The sequence below is a fragment of the Geotrypetes seraphini genome, chromosome 4 (assembly GCF_902459505.1).
Source record: "Geotrypetes seraphini chromosome 4, aGeoSer1.1, whole genome shotgun sequence".
Classification (NCBI taxonomy): Eukaryota; Metazoa; Chordata; class Amphibia; order Gymnophiona; family Dermophiidae; genus Geotrypetes; species Geotrypetes seraphini.
The window spans coordinates 225,695,834-225,714,299 of record NC_047087.1 but is presented as its reverse complement, the minus strand read 5'-3'; the positions used below and the strand labels follow the sequence as shown (position 1 = coordinate 225,714,299).

The 18,466-nt window shown below is 39.4% G+C and overlaps 1 protein-coding gene across 4 annotated transcripts in view; it reads right to left on the bottom strand.

Annotated features, from left to right (window-relative positions):
- The window catches only part of KCNMA1 (potassium calcium-activated channel subfamily M alpha 1), a 1,372,671-nt gene that overhangs the window by 755,501 nt on the left and 598,704 nt on the right, over window positions 1–18,466 (bottom strand). The window lies entirely within an intron of this gene.

Genomic DNA, 18,466 nt, shown 5'->3' with positions numbered 1-18,466 from the left:
CTGTCTCCTTATCCTCTGGGGAACCAACACCACCTCCTCAACCATCATATTCCTTACGGTTAGAAGAATCTCCTTCCCCTTTTAAGGAAGGAATAATTTCTTCTTCCCTTCAATCATTGTCAGTATCTGGTCTGGAGGTTTCAGGACAGTCCCTGGGGCAAGCTAAAGAACTAACCCCAGTGCAGATGAGTACTGGGCAAAGCTCAGACGCTCTCCCCAGGGATAAAGTGATCACTCTAAATGATGTTTGGCTTAGTATTAACAGAATAGAGTCATCCTTACAAAAAACCGTTTTGAACTTATGTCAATTTTCATCTGATGTAACTGTGAAAATTAAAGAACAAAATAGTAAAATTGGAGAAACAGCTGTAAAGGTTGAAAAGTTAGATCAGGCAGTAGGTAATTTACAAGCTAGTGCTGTTTCTAATATAAAGGATAGTATGATGTTACATGCTAAGTTAGAAAAAATGGAAAATGCTATTAGAGTTAAAAACCTTCGCTTGCTAAATTTTCCTACCACACATTACCTTTCTGCAATGGAACTTTTGAAAATGTATTTGAGGGAGATATTACATTATAACAAAGTGGAGACCTTTGAGGTCGATAATTTATATTACATTTCAAGAGATTCCAAAGAAAAGGTAGAGGAAGGTGGAATGGATAGAATAGTATCACCAGAGAGTTTGAATGTATCACAGTTTTTGGAGTCTTCTAAAGACATAATTGAGAAACGAGCAACTCTTCTCGTGACCTTCAAGACAGAACTTGAGAAACAAGATATTTTGAAATTATATTTCCTGAAAAAGCAAGAGATGTTTTGTGGTCAACGGGTGATAATTTTTCCAGATGTCTCTAGACAAACTCAGTTTAAGAGGAAACAGTTCCTTCAGCTAAAGCCTAAGGTTTTGGCAGTCGGAGCTACTTTCTTCTTAAAATTTCCATGTAAATGCCTAATATCATATGGAACTGATAAATATGTGTTTTTTGACCCAGCCCAGGTGGAAGATTTTATCAAAGAGAAACCTTTGTTGAAAGTTTAATTCCTTATTTTGGTTTACTTTTGGAGGATGATGTATAATATATATAATAGCCATTTGCCTGTTCCTAGAAAGTAGATAGAAAGATTTGCTTTGATGTTTTATTGCACTGGCGATCAGCTTTAATGTGGACTAGGATACGGTTGAATTAGTTTTCTTATATTATGTTAATTCCCATTTGGGAATTTACATTTTGTATTTTTGTATTTTATTTTGTGTTCATTCATGTATGTTTGTTACAGAGATATTGTAATGAATAATCCAATAAATAAAGAAAAAAAAAAAAAAAAAAAAAAAAAAAAAACACTAGCGCACCTTAGTAAAAAGGGCCCTTTGTATACCGAGTCACTATTCTGAGAAGGCTCGACTCAATTTACAGCAATTAAATCAACAGAGAATGATTTACAAATGATAAATAGAAGATAATAGCAAAATTTCAAAAGAATGAATTTTCAAAATGTTTGGCAAATAGAGTAGTTTTTAATGATTTACAGAAAAATTGAAATGAACTGGAAGTCCTTAAAAAAGGGGAGATCATTCCAGAGTTGAGAGAGTTTAAAGACCAAAGATTGACTGAAGATCTTGATTCCTTTAATCCCTTTTTTAGAAGGAAGGAAGAGTTTAAATTGTTGGATACCTCTTGCAAAGGAGAATCGGTAAACATTCCAAAATAAAGGAATAAGAGGATTAAAGATAACATGTAGAATTTTAAAAGAAATACAAGCACATTTAAATTGAATTATAAAATAATAAGGGAGCCAATTAAAACTCTGAAGCAAAGGGGTCACATGATCAAATTTACATTTTCCAAAGATCAGCTTCGCAGCAGTATTCTGAATTAATTGTAATCTATGAAGACAAATTTTTGTAATGCTGAGGTAGATAGCGTTACAGTAATCAATACGAGATAATATAATTGATTGAACTAAGATAGAAAAATGACGGCGATGAAAAAGATGTCTAACCTTCCTCAGCATTCATAAACTAAAGAAGCTTTTCATGACCAAGAAATTTATTTGGTCCTTAAAGGAAAGAGAAGAATCAAAAAGGACTCCTAATATCTTAGCAGAGAACTCAATTGGTAAGGAGAACCCAGATACCAGAGCTACAGGAGGAGGAAGACAGTCTAATCTTGGGCCTAACCACAGAAGTTTAGTTTTAGTTGTATTAAGCTTCATCCGGACAGACATAGCTCAGGCTTGAAGTTTGGAAATGCAAAGATTTACTTTGGAAACTAGATTGGTAATATCCGGATCAATCTCAATCAATATAAAGATATCATCCGCATAAGTGAATAATGTTTCCCAAGCTGACAGCTTAAAGGTGTTCAGTGTGGTCATATAGAGATTGAATAAAATTGGAGAGAGTGGGGAGCCTTGAGGAACCCCAAAGGGGTTGATTTAAATTTCATATTTATTTCATGCCTCACACCAAAATGGTTTAAGCGAATAATAAATTATTTTTAAAACTGCCATGGACTTGTTACACTATTTGATGACCCCCTGCACTTATTCTTTAGCCCTCTCCTTCATCCTCTTCCCCTTTAACTCTCTCCACATATTACATTATTTTATTTATTTAATTTTTAGCCCATCCTGCCAAAAGAACTCAGAACAGGTTACAAATCAGGTTCTCAAGTATTTTCCCTGGCAGGCTTACAATCTATCTAATGTACCAGGGGCAAATGAGGATTAAGCGGCTTGCTCAAGGTCACAAGGAGCAGCGTATGGTTTGAACCTACAACCTCAGGGTGCTGAGGCTGTAGCTCTAGCCACTACACCACAGTCTCCCATTTCTTCCTTCTCCTCTTGCCTTTCCTCTCTGTGCTCTCTCCCTTCTTCCTTCCTTTTTCCCACTTGCACTCATTCACTCACAGGAATTCTCATTGTCTTGTATCAACAGGAACTGACTCACACTACTTAGATTGTGAGCCCAGTAGGGACAGAGAAAATAAAAAAGAACACTAGATTCATCTGGTGTGATATAACATTAGCTGAGCTGAGGTCACCTGCTGGTAATATTTATTGAATGATGGTGTGGGTAAAATGGGGCGGGGGGGCTTGTAAGAAAGAAAAATGATTAGGGAGGTTTCTAAGATGATGGGGTGGAGCAGTCACGTGATTGTTTGGATGTTGTGGCAGGCTGGAGTGAAATCTGTGAGAAAAGGGGAACAGCAGAGTAGTCTCCAGGAAAAGATTATCCCTCCCTCCCTCCCATTTGTGCTGGTGTTATGTTTTGTGTCAGTGTTGTGGGGTGGGGTGGGGGTGTACAGGTTATATGTCGATTTGGGTGGGTTTGCTGGAGCTTATGGGGTTGGGGGGAGGTGGTCGCAGCTTTGGGTGGGACGGAAAATGGCGTTTGGCCCAGTTGGATCTGGGAGAAGAGCAGTTAATAAATAAATAAATGTAACACTCGTTTGCGATACCGCTGCGAGGGGAAGCATGGCCTTGCGTCACCATGGGTCATGTTTGGGGGAATGTTATAGTTTAAAGACTTAACGGGAGCTAGTTTCAACACTGAATAGCTCCCTGGTGGGGGGGTGAAATATGTATTGGGGGTTTGTTGGTTTTTGGACATAGATTGTATTGTAAGTAGAGATAATATTCAGATAGATAATAAAGCTGCAGCCAAATATTTATTCCAATAAAATTGAGTTGTGTGATTATTGATTTATGGTGATTAGCTTTCAGTTGAAGGTGACGGGAATGCGAATGCTAATGTTATTGGTAAACCACATTGGTTGTGCCACAGAAAAGCAGAATACAAAGATCCAATAACAGTAACTGCTCATTTTGCTGGCCACTTTATGTTTCAGCAGTGACTGGCTCCCTCTAGGGCACTTTGACCAGCAACACCATGTGAGTCTTTTTTTTCTATTGAAGGTCTGGGAATCTCTGCCAAATCTTACAGACATTGTGTCACTGTCCATGTTAGTCTTCACTGGGGCTGTGATATGCTTGAGTCTTCACTAGCTTTTGAAGATACAGCATTAATGCTCGCAAGATCAACAGAAGGTATGCAAGGGTAAGTACGGTGGGGTCCTTATGTTTGCTGATGTGTGTATACACACATCATATGTGTTGGCGAGACCAACAGTTAGACAAAATCATTCATCTGGCAGAACCACAATACCTGGCAGCTGTCTAAACAACCATACACTAACACGTGCCCTATATTCGAGCCAAGAATACTTACTTACTGGTTTGGGGGGAGTTTTTGAAGACTCGCCATAAATTATAAGGGGGTTATAGTGAGATGTATATCTGGCATCTTTTATGTGAAGTTCACAGCAGCACCTTCTAAGATGTCCCACTGCTCTGTTGGTATCTCTATGTGGCCAGTCTGTTACAATGCTGACCCCTCCCATGTCCAAATGGTCTGGGCTTGGACATTTTGGACTTGGATGCTTCTATGATTAAAAATGGAGTATAATGTTAGGCATCCTAAGTTTGGACATCATTTGGCCATCCTGTTGGCCAAGACATCCAAGTAGGCAATTTTGGGGAAAAAAATTTTGGGGGATGTCTAGCAGTTCACCTTTTGAAAATGGCCCTCCACATACCTTTATAAAGTAGGCTCTCAGAACCAAATTCAGCAGCACAGAAATCTTCCTGAACAGATTTATTACCTGCTCTAAAGTAGGTGTGTGAATGCAAATGTACTCATATGTGGAAATCTTATAAAATACACACATGTGTTGCAGCTCTGCCCCAGTTCAAAAAACATGTAAAATGGGTACACGCTTTGGACCAGATTCAGTAAATGGCACTCAAAATTAGGCACCCAAAAAAATCACGCCCTTTATTAAATCTCACAGCATTAATTTCCATGTGAAACTTTAGGCACCAGACTTATGTCTGCTAACTTATGCAACTTATAGAACACCCCTGACATGCCCATGTCCATATCCTCTTTTGATTTATATACTAGTAGAGTTAGGCACCATGCCTAAAGAAATGCATGTGCAAATATTAAGGCATGCCAATTAATTTCAAAAATTGTTAGTGCCTAATTATTGCTAGTTAAGGGTTTGTTAATGAAATTGTGTGTGTTACTTGAGTACACAAATCTGAATGTCATATATAGAATCAGGGAGATTCTTTGAGTGTCTGTTTTATGCCGGTATACCTGTGAACCATAAGAGCTGGCTTCTAAACGTTAAACATGCTTTGCACGGGGGGGCGCTAGAGAGCCCGATGGAGTAGGTCGCGCACGGCACGAGCTCCGGTAAATTGCATCGATTAACACTCAAAGAAAACATCATTTTCTGATTCAGCGGCGATAATAGCCACTTTGAACAAACCCACATGGCAACGGGTAAGACAAGTAAGCGCAAAAGCGCTGAACCTTTGACTCCCACGAAGAACGGCTCGGCTAAGACTGACGAATCTGATCTGGCCGCCATTTTGTCTGAGCTGCGCTCGATCAGAGAGATCCTCGTGGATACTAAACAAGATATTGGGGATGTTAAATCTGATATAGCAGTACTAAAGGAAGAATTTGCTGCGGCGCAATCAAAAACGGATAATATTGAGGTGAGAACGACGGCGGCAGAAACCTCCATAAAAAAACTACTAAAACAAACCAGCCGAATTACTTTGCTGGAGCGTGCTCTGGAGGACTCAAATAATTATGCAAAGCGAAATGGCTTTCGTCTCCTAGGCCTGCCAGAAGGTCGTGAAGCGTGTGATCTAGTCGATTTTCTGGCGGTCTTATTGCCACAAATCCTTAAAATGCAGGATGATATCAAACTTGAATTTGATAGTGCTTATCGTGTTCCCCAACCTAGCAACACTATGAAAAAATTTCCTAGACCTATTTTGGTCACAATGCTTAGACATCAACAAGTTATGAGAATCATGCAACATGCTAAATTGCATGCGCCGATTACATTTGAAGGGAACAAAATTCTTATTCTGCCTGATTTATCCAAAGAAACTGCAAAGCGAAGAAAACTTTTGCTTGCCTACAGACCGCAACTTAAATCCCTGGGAGCCAGATTTGGAATGCTGTATCCAGCGAGAATGCGGGTAACTTATAACAACTCAACCAAGGATTACCTTTCTCCTGTAGAACTAGCAGACTTTATTGAAAGTATCAAGCCTACATCCATTGACAAAACCTGATGATACATACATAAATATGCTGTTGGGGTGCATTTTCAATATGTGATGTTTTCTTAATAACAGTTAATGCTGGAGTAATGCCGGTTAGGCTTCTCTATTCTGTTAGCCTTTAGACCCATGGTGATGTTAGCAATTTTGCTACAGTTAGTTATGGTCTTATGGCTTGTTTATAAATGTGTTCTGTATTTGTACTTTATATGCATTCTTTGTTTAAGCTGGTCATTTACATGCTTATTCACCTTTGTACCCATTTTCTCATTAGCTCTTCTTAACACTAAGTCACAATCTCAGTTAATGTGACCAAATGTCTTTGACATGCCTTTCCCTGAATGTTAAAGGGATTAATAATCTGGTTAAAAAACATAAAATCATTACATATATCGCTTCCTATAATCCAGATGTAGTTTTTTTTGCAGGAAACACACCTAGATTCGGTGACTGCAATGAAATTTGCGCCTGCTTGGGCATTCCCTCCTTTGTATTCTCCATCAATACAGAAAAAGAATGGAGTTATCACATTGATCAGGAAACGCACTGATGTTCAGGTAACTTCATCAGCACATGATAGCGAAGGCAGGTGGATTCGTGTGTCTCTGACTGTCAATAATTCTCCTATACATGTTATCAATATATATGCGCCCAACTTGGATTGTCCCTCCTTTTTTGACTCACTTGCAGATGAATTGGCGCAACTCGGTGACACTCCTTATATTATAGGAGGAGATTTTAATTTAATTTTATCCCCAGAAAAAAACAGGAAATCAAGGGTGCCATTCAAGAAATCTAAAGCATGGTATTCTCTACAAGATCTTATATACCGATTCAAGCTAGTGGACCCATGGAGATTAATACATCCAAATGAGTCATCCTTTACTTTTTTCTCTCCACCTCATTCGTCCTACTCTAGGATAGATTTCTTTTTGCTTCCTCACTCACTGGTGAATAAAGTGGAATGGTCTGAGATACATCCGATTACTGTGTCAGATCATGGCTTAATCTCCATGAAGTTAGTGGATATGCTCATTCCTAAATCAAAAGGCATTTGGCGCTTCAATTCAGCGCTATTGTCTGACTCTATTTTTTGTGAACACATCAACAAATGTATAATGGAATTCTTTGATTTTAATAAAGCTGAAGACACATCTTGGCATACCACCTGGGATGCGTTCAAATCCTATATTCGTGGAGAGATTATATCCTATGCTGCTAAAACACGCAAAGCAAAGAAGAGTGTTTTGCAATCTCTGCAGGATCAGATTTCAACCCTAGAATTATCTCATTTTGCTGATCTTTCCAATGTCAATATACAAATTAAACTGCGTAAACTCCGATATGAATATAACTTACATCTTAGTACTAATGCGGCTTCTGAGGTGTTCATGCAAGCTGCACATTATTATGCAACCTCTAATAAAGCAGGACATCAACTAGCATCATACTTGAAGATAAAATCGGAGAAGACAACTATTCCTGCCATTCGCACACCGACAGGAGAGACCGTTTTTGATGGGAACAACATATCCACTCTGTTTAGATCATTCTATATGAATCTTTATACAACTGAAAATCCACCTATGTCTTCTATTCAGTCTTATCTACATCAGCTAGATGGGCCCAAACTTGATGATACTGGGAAAAAGATCCTTACAATGCCTATTGAACTAGAACACCTCAAAGAAGCACTACATTCTATGGCAAAGAACAAATCACCGGGTCCTGATGGTCTCACTGTGGAGTTCTATTCAGCGTTTCAAGTACCATTACTTCCTATATTATTGGAATACATTCTACATCTCATAGACAAAGGCTCAGCACAAGGCACCATTACAGAAGCTATAATCATTGTATTATTGAAACCAGATAAAGATCCGTTGAATGTCCAAAATTACCGCCCGTTATCTTTGATAAATGTGGACGCTAAACTCTTTGCGAAACTCTTGGCTACCAGACTTCAACGTGTGCTGCCCAGCATAATTCATACAGATCAAATCGGCTTTATGAAAGGTCGTTTGGCAAGTGATAACACGAGACTCTTCACACATATCATTTCCCAAGCTTCTTCAGATATGATACCACTGGTGACTCTGGCATTGGACGCTGAGAAAGCTTTTGATCGTGTAGAGTGGTCATATATGTTCCAGGTTTTACATTGGTTTGGTTTTCCTGATGTTTTCATACGAATGACTAAAGTATTATATTCTGCACCATCTACTAGACTTCGTATAAATGATATACTCTCTGCAGCCTTTAATCCAACTAGAGGCACCAGGCAAGGTTGCCCCTTGTCACCGCTGCTCTTCAATATTGCACTGGAACCCTTGCTTATTGCCATCAGATCTAATTCATCAATAAGTGGCATTCGGATTGCAGACTTGACTATTAAATTGTCAGCTTATGCAGACGATGTTCAACTGTATACTACTGCGGATTCGCTGTCTACTGTTCTACAGACGATAGAAACATACTCCAAGGTATCTGGATACAAACTAAACAATACAAAGACAGAGGTCATGCCTTTATTTGGTCCCCCTTGTTTTGATGTTATTAAGAGTCTCCATCTGAAATACACTCAGACTAAATTGAAATATTTGGGTGTCTACTTTGGAACAACGCTTGAGGAGATTCAACTATTTAATGTGGATTATATAGCTCAAATCATCTCAGATACAACCGGGAGATGGTCACCTCTTAAATTATCTTGGTGGGGCAGGCTGGACTCAATAAAAATGGTGTTGTTACCTAAAATTTCATATGTACTGTCCATGATACCTTTTCTCTTCCCACATTCCATCTATAAAAAGTTTGAAGCCTCATTGACTCGCTACCTCTGGAACAACAAAACTCCACGCATAGCGTTAACCAAGCTAAAATGTACTAAGGAAAATGGTGGGGTTAATTTTCCTAGCCTGTATGAGTACCACATAGCCTTTTTGTGCAGGCAGGGTTCTTATTGGCTACAGGAACATAATGTGTCACAACTCCCCGCTTGGGTTCAATTGGAGCGCAACTTATTTGGCAAGATGACTTTGAAATATCACCCGTTCACTGTTCCGGATGAAGCTAACAGACTAAATCGTGTTCTCTCCTCTACCAAAGAAGCACTTCTCGTAGTTGATTCACTCGCTCCATTGAAATGGAATGAGACGCTATATTCCTCAGTATGGCGTAATCCTCATTTAAAAATACAGGGTCAATATATTGAGTGGAAATCCTGGAGAAGAGTTGGCATATGGTCACTTAATCAACTAATGAGTGGGAAATCGTTCCTAGATTACAACACTCTATCTACCACATATGGCTTGACATCAACTCAATATTTTCAATGGCTACGATTACGACATTGTATCCAATACTATTTCCGAAGTTTCACGCTTTCAGAAGACTCACCTACCATTTTAAAATGGATTAATACTTTCACTATGCTTCCTGGTCAGGCTTCAAACTGGTATAAACTTCTTCATCATGATAAATTTACTTTCTCTGGAACTCTAAGAGATCTTTGGGCACAAGATTCCACTTTGGAGCTGGATATGCCAGATTGGGAACTCCATTGGTCGTCCTCCTTTAAAGTTCTAAAATCGGCCTCTATACAGCAGATGGTACTCTTTCTTTATCATAGAGCGTACTGGACTCCAGTCAAACTCTCAAAGGTGAAAACCTCACTTTCTAACAAATGCTGGTCATGTCTGACTGAAGTAGGCACATTGCGCCATATGCTTTTTCAATGCCCAATTTTACAACATTTTTGGTCCTCTATCTGGAGTACCATATGTGAAATATTACCTATTAAGAACATAACATAAGAACATAAGCAGTGCCTCCGCCGGATCAGACCATAGGTCCATCCTGCCCAGCAGTCCGCTCCCGCGGCGGCCCAAACAGTTCACGACCTGTCTAAATCACCAGAAGGGGCCCCCATGCCTCCTTGGTTTCCTAATTGAGTCCTAACTTCCTATCAAAGTCCTAGCCCTCCGGTCTTGCCTGCACGACCAGGTTGGGTTTCTGCATATATTTTCTGGTTAGCTTTCTCAGTATCCCACGATCCCTTTATCCCTCAAGAATCCATCCAGTCTCTGTTTGAATCCTTGTACCGTACTCTGCTTGATCACTTCTTCCGGTAGCGCATTCCAAGTGTCCACGACCCTCTGGGTGAAAAAAAACTTCCTTGCATTCGTTTTGAACCTATCTCCCTTCAGTTTCTCCGAATGCCCCCTCGTACCTGTTGTCCCCTTCAGCCTGAAGAATCTGTCCCTATCCACCCTCTCTATGCCCCTCATGATTTTGAAGGTCTCTATCATATCACCCCTGAGCCGCCTTTTTTCCAGAGAGAAGAGCCCCAGCCTATCCAACCTCTCAGCATATGGGTAGTGTTCCAGCCCTCTTACCAGTTTTGTTGCTCTCCTTTGGACTCTCTCAAGTACCTCCATGTCTTTCTTGAGGTACGGCGACCAATATTGAACGCAGTATTCCAGATGCGGACGCACCATCGCTCGATACAGTGGCATGATGACTTCCCGCGTCCTTGTAGTTATGCCCCTCTTTATGATGCCCAGCATCCTGTTGGCTTTTTTTGAGGCCGCTGCGCACTGTGCAGATGGCTTCAGTGATGCATCCACCAGCACACCCAAGTCTCTCTCAAGATTGCTTTCTCCCAACAATGCCCCCCCCAATTTGTAGTTGAACAACGGGTTCTTTTTCCCTATATGCATAACCTTGCATTTTTCCACATTAAAGCGCATTTGCCATTTGTTTGCCCAGTCTTCCAGCTTGTCTATGTCCCTTTGCAGGTCCTCACACTCCTCCCTGGAGCTAACTTTGCCGCACAGTTTGGTATCATCTGCAAATTTTATAACCTCGCACTTTGCCTCCTTTTCCAGGTCATTGATAAATATGTTGAAGAGTAACGGCCCCAGCACCGATCCTTGTGGCACACCGCTCGTGACTCGATAGTATTGTTTGGTGACTTAGCCATTCAGAGGTCTCTAGATAAATTTGAATTTAGATTACTGAAGTTGTTGTTACTTATAGCAATTAAATCGATTCTTACCACATGGAAAGATTTCTCAGTACTTGATTATAACGTTTGGTGGAACACTGTTTGCCTTTACTCCAAATATGAGTTTGTGGCTGCAGAACGTACCAATTCATTATCTACTTACCATAAAGTATGGGCACCATTGTTATCTTACTGCCATAGAGGAAGTTTATAATACTACTTCTCATATACGAATTTGATATTATAATTTGTATAGCTAATTAGATATGGATGACATGTTAGAAGGCTAAGTGTTAATATATTGTATAACACTCATTCGGGTACATTCTGTTTATATATGACTATAATATGACACGCTTTTCTATGTTAAGTGGTATGACAATGTACAAGCTATTGGACCAATGTACTTTTGTACTTGTTGATTTGTCTTGGAATATTATTTTATTTTTAGTTGATTGTTATGTTAACAAAAATTCAATAAAACTGATTGAATTCAAAACATGCTTTGCACATGGAATTATTTTATAAAATTATCTTTGAGATGCCTAAACTAGGTTCCTAGTGCTGAAAATCAGTGCTAAACCCTTTTCCATGCGAGTCCAAACGACAAAATTAAAGACCCTTCAATCTCCCTGAATGGCCAAGTCTTTCCCATAACAAACTCCTTAAAAATACTAGGAGTGACTCACACCGACCTTCTGGTCAGAAAAGGCTTCTCCACCCTATGGAAGCCAAGATCCATCAGAAAGTACTTCGACGCCCCCTCATTCCGCTTACTTGTGCAATCCTCCATCTTAAGTCTACTCGACTACTGCAATATCATTTACCTGGGATCTTGCAAAAAAACACTCAAAGACTGCGAATCATTCAAAACACGGCAATCCGACTGATCTTCGGAATAAAAAAATGGGAGCACATAACTCCCTACTACCAAAAACTTCACTGGCTACCCTTAGAAGCAAGAGTGCAATTCAAGTTCGCCTGTTTCTGTTTCAAATCCATCCTTCGCTCGCCCCCCCCTATACTTGGTACCCCATTTTATCCTAGACCGCCCATCCAAACACACACGCAGAACCCACCTGTTTAGCTATCCTACTCTAAAGGCCTGCCGCTACAAAAGATATCTAAATAGAACTCCCGCCTTTCAAGCAGGTCAGCTCAATAACTGGCTGGCCCACATCATCTCACGCGCCTCATCCTACCTAAACTTCAGGAAACTACTAAAAACTAATCTATTTACCAGATTTACAATCTAAATGCCTATATCCACTGTATGAACCCCCTTTGTTTTACCTACATTCTTAGATTTATCCTTTATGCAGATTGTCCTGACCTTCTTTACTGTACTTTTTGTTCTGATTGTACCCATTTCTATGATTGCTCCATCTTTCGCCGATTGTACCATTTTCGCTGATTGCTCCAATTTTCTCTGATTGTACCATTTTCTCTGGCACCTAGTTTGTCTGATTGTTCCATTGTAACATTTTGCTGATTGTCCAGCCCTTCTTCATTGTAAACCGCCTCGAACTACTACGGCTTTGGCGGTATATAAGAAATAAATTATTATTATTATTATTATTAATACAACTGCTGTAGATATTCACTTTTTAAGTGCTCAGCCCTAATTCTCAATGAGACCAATTTAAAATACATACTTGCTAAGTTAGGTTGCCAATGCCTTTAAATATCAGGCAAATATATCTAATCTAATCTTCTATTTATGTGTCGCTCATACCTGTATAGGCTCAAGGCGACTTACAGAGAAAAGGATGAGGGCGGAGTCAGGGAGAGGGGGGAAGAAGGAAGACTTGAAGGATGGTGGCTGAGTTGTGGGAAGAGAGATTGAAAAATGCATGTAGGCTCAGTTGTTTCAAAACACCACTAAAACTAACATAGTAAATAAAGGCAGATAAAGACCTAAAGGTCCATCCAGTCTGCCCAACAAAGTGGCCTCAGTCACCCATACTTAAATGCTGGTTGTCAAGTCTCCATCATGCCAACCATATAGACAAGCCAAACTTGATGGACTCTTAGGGCTCCTTTTACTAAGGTGCAATAGCGTTTTTAGCATGCGCTCAAGATTAGTGCGCGCAAACCATGCACTAAATGAAAAATACTAGCGAAAGCTCTATGGAGGTGTTAGCATTTAACGCGCGCGGCATTGTAGCGCGTGCTAAGCGTGCACTAAAACCGCTAGCGCATCTTAGTAAAAGGAGCCCTTAGTTATATACCTACATATCAACCCCACATATTGCTTACAGTATTTAGCTTACCACTCAAGATGTCTTCCTTTCCCTCTGAACTGCACAGCACCCTCACTCGCAGCACATGACAATAAAGTGACTTACAGTACATGGTTCCCTCATGCTGGATTTTCTTTCAGTTTTTTTTGCTATTTGTTGGACACAGAACATAGAAGTCTTTCTGGTACCAGAATCAGTAACCATTGCTCTTACCCAAGAAAACACATCAATGTAGAGAATGACACGGGAATGGGTACTCGTGTTTAACCACGGGGACAGGGACCCCGGGAATGAGGTGGGGAGATGGACAGAGCCCTTAGGGATGGGGATAAACTTTGTCCCAGTGTCATTCTCTACTAGCCTTAAACAGGCTGTTCCAACTAGATGGAACAGCATCTATAAAATGCTACAATCAATATGTAAAAACTCTTAGACACATCTTAGACAATTGGCAACAGAATTCAATGACAGAAGCTGCTTTTGGATTTAAATGAGTTGCTGTTAAATAACATAATTTGTGTTTTGTCTGCCTCTGATGTGGCAACAAGAGTCTTGTCTGTTGATCAGATTCCTATCCTCTGCAAAGTCCTTCCATCATGTGCCCAGCTGCTCAAGCATCTTACTGTTACTGCTACAGATTCATCCATTATTGCAAGCATCAAGGAGAATTTCCAACATTTATTAGACACTTGGGGGAAATTCTACAAATGGTGCCTAAATTTAGGTGCCAGAAGGCGCCCTACCACTGCCTAAGTTAATTAAGAAGCGCTGTTTAAAATGGCAAAAAGACACTAAAGTTAAAGCGCCCTACCAGCCTGTGCTCGAAGTGACTATAGGTGGCCAAAAATACCTATATAGGCACGATTCATGACAAAGATAAGTGCCAGAAATGTAGGCCTGGGAAACCCTGGCTTACATTTCCAGCACCTATCTTTCCCAGAGGCACAATTCTGTATATGGGACTGTCACATGATTGATACACGATCGGTGGCGGCCGCTTTTTAGGCAGCTGCTATCAGTGACATATAGAGAATCCAGGCCTTATTTTGCTGTTTATCCACTACACAGTGTAAGTTCTCGTCTACATTCATGGCTGAAAGGCAATCCAATTATCTTCCTAGACACAGGCATCTGAATCTTTTGGAAGGTTGAACCAAAACCACATCAAAATGGAAAATTCTATTTTTGATCTATAAACAATTGTACAGAATATTGTCCCTTTATAAACTTTAATAAAAAGATTTAAATATAAAATCATAAGTGTTTGAGGCTTGTGCAAATGAGGACAGAGGCCACGGAGATGGGGCAGAGATGGAGACAGAGCCCGTGGGAATGGGGACGGAGCTATGTTACGTTTCCATTCTCTTTCTATTTCAGCATCCCCTGTATCTATTCCATTCACCATTTTTGACTTTACCATCTCTCCTAGAAGGGTGTTTCAGGTGTCCACTACTCTCTCTGTGAAAAAGTAGTTCCTGATGTTACTCCTAAGTCTATCTTGTGGCCCAGACTGTCCACTGTCAGAGATAAGATGTTGGGTTTGATCAATCATGGCTTTTTGTATGATCTGCCAGATGTTTTTATGACTGATCGATTGTTTTATGCATGTTTTGCACTATTAGTTGCCATTAAAGTGGGTTTTGAAGACCAGGCTTGATCTGCTTTCTTCTATTGGATTCTTATGTAAAATATAATAATAATAATCTCAAAAATCCCACACAGTTCAATGCAATCTAGAAATCCTAGGGAGATTCTTATTTGTTTACTTGTTTACCTCTTGGTGTGTAACTCAGTCATGAAGAGCAGTGTTATGCATAGCCACCTTTGGCTGTCCTCAACAGATGTTTTCTCATTTCTATTAGTAGTTATTTAAATTTGTCTCAGTTTAATGAGAAGCAGGTAACCTCAATTAAAAGAATGATTACTTCTTTAATTGTTCAACACAACTTATCTCATGATTGCAGATACAATATCCAGAGTGCTTGGCTCCCAAGAGCTCTGTTGTAAAACACTCTGAATACTTCTGGAAGAACAAACTATTCGGTCCAGACACTGGATAACTGCAAATTAGTATGTGCTGCTTACAATTACAATTACTGCTTTGTTAAAAATTAATGGACTTGCTGTAAAAACTCTTTTTAATTAAAATAATATTTATAGATGAGCACCAAACACATGGTTAACTGCAGATCAGCTGCTAGTTAGAGGGCAAAAAGGAAAATACCAGTCCTAAAACACTGAACTTGCTGGAAATATGCATCCAAATAGGACTTTAAACAACCCTGGACTGTTTTGGGAAGTTAGTGTACTATGATAAGTGTCTTGAAAACTTGTAAAAATGTCATTGGGTAGGTCTAACAGAGAGGAGCAGGTAGCATGAGAGCTGTTAAAACAAATCTCTAATGGTCACTATTGATTTTCTGTAGAAAAGAGTGAAAAGATAAACCCCCTCTTCAACGAAATCACGCTAGCGGTTTTTAGCGCAGAGAGCCACGCTGAATGGCTCGCGCTGCTCCCGATGCTCATAGAAACTCAATGGGCGATGGGAGCAGCGCGGGCCATTCAGCGCGGCTCTCTGCGCTAAAAACTGCCAGCGTGATTTTGTAAAAGAGGGGGAAAGTGTGCCTGTACAAATCCTTATCAGTCAAAGTAACTTATTCATGCTATACATGGCACCAGTTAGAGCACCGATTAGGTTACCAGCATTATAACACATTCTCTGCTTCAAAAAAATGTATCTGAACAGTAGTATTCCTAAGCTGAGAAAACTAAGGCATAATGAGAATCAATATGTATACCCAAATTCCCGCAGGGAAGCAATGAGGGAACTCGAAACTAATCTATGAAATCAGTTCTCTCCGTCTCAGACTGTAGGCCACACACTGCCTCACCTTCTCTGTGGGACAACCTAACAGCATGAACATATAAAGATTTCTATTTAAAAAAAATTATTGCTGGTATGATAAACCTTCATCCATTTATGTTCTGGAAACTATGCTTTGTGATCTAAAGGTTCTGTTTAAAGGATGCAATGTTCAATGGAAAGATGCCTTCATTCCACAGGCCTTATAAAGATAAAACATGCTTAATGTGATACATTTGAGATCTGTGTTGGAGAAAACTTTTAAAACATACTTGGACAACATAAGCAAAGACTTTAAGTTGCCCAAGAGACGACCATTATTTCCCGTAATACACGGTAACTGCAAATGGAGACTTCAAACATTTCTATATTTGGTATTATGTAGAAATAAAACAAAAACAAAGGAAAAAAAAAAAGAATACTACTGTATTTTATTGGACTAACTTAATGTTGTTTATGATTAGCTTTCAAAGGTAACCTCTTCTTCCTCAGATCAGAATTGTTTGGTACAACATCTCAGATTAGCAAATTTTATTGGGAATCTATTCTGACTGGAAGCTGCATCACATTTTTGACAGTGGTCTTTATACTTCTAGCAAAGTTAACACGCTGGGCCTTTTGTGGGCATCTGTGAAAACTGTTAGGCAGTATTACAGCTTACAAGATATGGAACATGAAGACATGCAGACTGCAGGATCAAAGATGGTTCCCATAACCAATAAGGCAAATTTAAAAGCCATTTACAGCAGTAAAAATCGATGTACAAAGGTAGAATGCCAGTTTAAAAAACTTTCCCATCTCTAAAGTGAAAAATCTAAATGCAAAGTCTGTGGATACGTCCAACCTGCAGTAATTTTCTATTTTATTTTTTTTGTTTGTTTTTATTTATTTATTGCTTTAAAATTTTTTTCCAAGAAACCTCTTGTACAGAATATTGAAAATAAGAAAAATAACATACTTTAAACAAGACAGAATCTCAATTAAGCAATACCATTCTTAATTAATACTATTAATCCCATAATATGGATCCAAGAATTCCAGTGAGTGCTAATGAAATTAAATCATATTATTAACAAGAAAAGCAAAACATCTGACTGCAGTAGTAGGAGTCTACCTAATTGCTTTACTATTGCTGTTGTTACATTTACCCTTTCCAGGCGTTTCGTAGAGAGGAACCCTGTTAGTTGAGAAGGGTCAAAGAATACATATGTGTTGGATCTATATTTAACAATACATTTACAGGGATATCGTAATAAAAAAAGACCTCCCATCATTGTTACCCCTGGTTTAAGGAGCAAGAATTGTCGTCTACGTTTTAGTCACGTCCGGGAACATCTGTATCTTTAGTCCCAAAAATTCTTTATGTCTATTTTTAAAGAACATTTTTAATAGCCAGTCTCTATCCGGCAATAAAGCCAATGTTAGTATTAACGCAGCGTCCATTTGTAAATCCTGTTTTGGAAGAGGAAGTTCTTCTTGTTCTTTCGCTGGTAAATAGAATACTTGTACAAAAGGAGGAAGCATTTCTTCTGAAATATTCAAATTTTCCATAAGGTATTTTTTCAACATTTCTTTTGCGGAAATCATTGGAGTTTTTGGAAAATTTAATAATCTGAGATTACTAGAGCGGGAATTATTTTCCAAATTTTCAATTTTTCTTCTCAAATTAGTATTATCCCTAATAAGGGTAGTCTGTAATTGCTTCACTCCTAACAAATCTTTTTCAATATTTTCCACCTTATTTTTTATTATAACAGTCTTTTTGTTTAAAATTTTTAAATTCTTCTTTTTGTTCCAATACTATTTTTTCCAATTCCTTTATCTGTGGGAACAATGACTGCCCCAAACTAATGACTAAGTCCCATAAGGAATCCAGGGTAACATTGATAGGTTTTACAAAGGAAAAAGTACCTGCATGTATTGGTGGATTGTCTCAACCTCCAGATTCCTCTCTGCTTCACCTTGTCTTTCCATCTGCTCCATAGCTGTTCCTGCCGCGGGCTCGATGAATTCTGTAGCCTGGCTCAACGAAGCCTCTTGGGAGAACAAGTCTGCCTCCTCGGCTAGACTGTCCTCTCTAGGTGAGCTGGCTCCCTGCGGCTGTGGAGGTGGGGTCCTTGCGTCGGGGCTCAGAGTCACGTCTAGCCCAGGGAGGTTCACAACAGCTTCACTCACTGCTGGGACCTCCAGCGGGCGATTCC